The sequence below is a fragment of the Spinacia oleracea genome, chromosome 6 (assembly GCF_020520425.1).
Source record: "Spinacia oleracea cultivar Varoflay chromosome 6, BTI_SOV_V1, whole genome shotgun sequence".
NCBI lineage: Eukaryota > Viridiplantae > Streptophyta > Magnoliopsida > Caryophyllales > Amaranthaceae > Spinacia > Spinacia oleracea.
The window spans coordinates 108,461,608-108,465,048 of record NC_079492.1 but is presented as its reverse complement, the minus strand read 5'-3'; the positions used below and the strand labels follow the sequence as shown (position 1 = coordinate 108,465,048).

General features: G+C 36.0%; 1 long non-coding RNA gene across 1 annotated transcript; it reads left to right on the top strand.

Annotated features, from left to right (window-relative positions):
• The first annotated feature begins 2,048 nt into the window (after nucleotides 1-2,048).
• LOC110800626 (uncharacterized) lies at nucleotides 2,049-3,178 on the top strand. The gene is made up of 2 exons (XR_002536708.2): nucleotides 2,049-2,331; nucleotides 2,948-3,178. It is a non-coding gene; the product is annotated as an uncharacterized lncRNA (long non-coding RNA).
• Nucleotides 3,179-3,441: the final 263 nt, after the last annotated feature.

The window sequence follows — 3,441 nt, the reverse complement described above, 5'->3', positions numbered from 1 at the left end:
GTAAGAGATGGAAATCTGTCATAAGTAAATTTCATTAAAATTATTAGACACTAATCCTCAATACCTGGGTGATTTGAGGTTACTTGTTTGAGAACTGCTTACTTTGACGTTGTCAACCGTCGCACCGTAAAAGGAGGCTATAAAGGCAACGCTCAGGTAATCACCTATCAAACGAAGTCTAATCTCAAGATCGCAAGATTAGGATTGTCCTCCCATAAATTGGGATAAGATCCTGAAAGTTGTACAAGGCCACTCGGAGAGCTGGAAACTGTAAAATGCATGGCCGTGCTCAGATAAATCATAGGCTATGATTATCTGTTTATTTGATCAGTTGAACTCTGAAATCGAGAAACACCTATGGACATAATAAGGATGACAACTCTTACCTTATGTGCAAGAGCAAGCATCGAGAGACAAAGGAATTAGGAAATGCACACTTGTCCCTAAGGACAAGTGGGAGACTGAAGGAAATAATGCCCTTGGTCCAAGTATGCATTTAATGATAAGTCTAATAAATGAGGTTCATTAATTATGCAAGTTAATAATTCACTGAGATCAAGTGAGCTGAATGCCTAGCTAGAAGTCGCTTCAGTTCAAGTGGATTAATGATATTAATCCACAGCTTACTCTTGACTTAACCCGTAGGGTCACACAAATAGTACGTAAACGGATCAAGTATTTAATGGCATTGAATACTCTATCTAATACACATTCGGAATCGACGGATCTTGCTTTCAGTGGGAGCTGAGATCGTCAAAGGCAAATAAATGAACACTCCGGAAACGATGATATTGCCGGAAACGGAAATATGGATCGTATCGAAAATATAAATATTATCCAAGTCGTAGATGTTGCCGGAAACGGAAACATGGTACGTATCGGAAAATATTATCGGAAATGGAAATATTGCCGGAATAGGAAATATTGCCGGAAACGGAAATATTGTCAGAATCGGAAATATTATCGGAATCGGAAAATAATTCCGGAAACGGAAATATTAAATATTTGTTCGAGACGGAAATTAATTCCGGAATCGGAAATGTTAAATATTGTTCGTATCGGAAATGAATTCCAGAATCGGGAAATTAATCGGAAGCGCGTCGTACGAATTAGCATCGGACGAGCTTGCTAGACGAAGGCCCAACACGAAGTCAGGCCCATGTCCAGCAAGAGAAACGCGCGCCACAACACGCCAGCCCAAGGTTGCGCCAGGCCCACCGCAAGGCAGGCCCATGTGGCAGCGTGCGGGCTTCGTGGCAGTAGGCTGCGAGTGCTCGTGGGCTGCACGCACGCATGGCGCCCCTCGTGGGCTGCTGTGCGTGCGTGTGTGTTTGTGTTCACCTACGAAACCTAAAGCGTATAGGATTCATTTGTTGATTGAATTTCCTAATCCTAAAAGATAGATTGATTAAATTAGAGTTCTACTAGGATTCTAATTTAATTAATTCGTATCCTAGTAGGATTCGATTGCTTATTCCATTGCCTATAAATATGAGTTCATGGCTCATAATTTATAACGAGTTTCAAGTATTCATAGGTAAGAATTTAAGCAAAAATTCAGCCAAACACTTGCCCCATATTAGCCGAATATTACTAGTACCTTAAGGGAGATTCTAGTTGGTCAATCTTAAGGCGGATCCGGACGTGCTGTGGACTTTCTACGGAGGGACGACACTTGGAGTCCTAAAGACTTGTTCTTGATCGGTTCGGGCACAGCAAGGGAGGGCACGCTACAAAGAGTATGCATCCTAATTATGCTAATTGTTATGTGGCAATTAATTTGGAGTCATGGATGTAATAGCCCTGATTTTTAATTGTGATTAATAAAGGATAATTGAATCTTATCAGCTTACTTATCATTTAAATTTTTATTATAATAAATAAACATATGTTATTAAATATAGTTTTGTATTTATAATTCCCATATAATGAGAGGAAAGTATTTTTTAAAAATTAATATAAAAATACAACTTTTACCTTAAAAGAAAAAATGATTTCATGAGTCTTTCACTCTCCTATATTGCGTGTCACAAATAGAGCAACCCATTTGTTTTGCTGTCAAAACCCCATTTTAAGCTCATCAAAATAATAAGAGCAAATTAGAATTTTATCTTTGGGAGTTCAATCCTTCTCTTCTCTTCTCTTCTCTGGTCTTCGGTCTCACCACCGACCACCATCGCAAACCGCCAAACCATTGCACCGATCTTCATCATCCACTATTAGAATTAGAGCAAATCCCAAACTCCCTATACTCTTTGATTTTTCCTTGATGATGCCCCTAATTACCGAGTTCCCACATTTCAAAGTCAAAGTTGATTTCCTACTTTTAAGGTATAAAGTAGTATTAATATCTTCACTTCTTATTATGTCGGTTATATGGCCACTGTGAATTTCCTAGTTAGTAAGTTTTAAGAATAAGTAATGCCTTTAATTTTGTTATTTTTCAATTAAAAGAGAAATTGGTTCATGTTTCAAAATTCTCTTTGATTAATTTGGTAAGAAAGTTACTTATTATCTTGTGAAGAATGGTCGATTATATATGGTCTTTCAAGAAAGTTTGTGGAGGTCTTATAGTATTGATTGATGGGAGATAATTATCAATTTCAACATTGGTGATCAAGTATTATGGATGAAATGGATATGATTGTTATTTTTGAGTTAATAAGGAAATGAACAACATTTAAGTATAAGATACACCCTATGATAATTAAGATACGTTTGTATCCGAAACCTATCCTTACCACTGATTTGTGAAGGGAATGATCAATGTCAGCTATACGTTTTTAAAGTTGTCAAAGTCTATTTCCGAACAATTGTTAAGTTATGTTTTGAAAACTCTTTGAACAAATGGTTTGAAATATAAACGTTTTGACGGGCTGAAGTAAAGGTTGCGAGTTTTCCACTCATTTTGAAATTTTTGTTTTTCTATGTCTTTTCTTTGTAGCAGGTTGTGTGGAAGCTCAGGTGGGATTCAAATGGAGCTTGATTATAATAAAGGGATTCAAATTATATTTATGTGTTATATATTAAGGTTGTATTCATTTAGTATATGAATTGTTGTGAGTTAAAGAATTATATTTACTCAAGGTTATTTATTCAAGTTATTTAAGGTTATTTTGTGGGCCCATAATCCATAGGTCCAGGATCGAGTTTAAGGTTAAAGTTATTATTTTTTCAATGCGTGTTAAGGTTAATTGTAATCATTTAAGGATTAAGTGGTGTTTATTAACAGCTCGAAAGAGCGGGTTGTTACACTGGCGTTTATGGTTTTTCCGCATTGATTTATATTCGTTTATATGTATCATAACCTAACAGGGGGTGGGTTGAATTTTTTTAATGTTCTTTTAAGGATGTAGGAATATATGTTAGTCTAAGGTAAGTGAGAGAAATAATATAATATTAGTAAAAATACCCCATTTATAGAAGCGAAATGAGTATTAA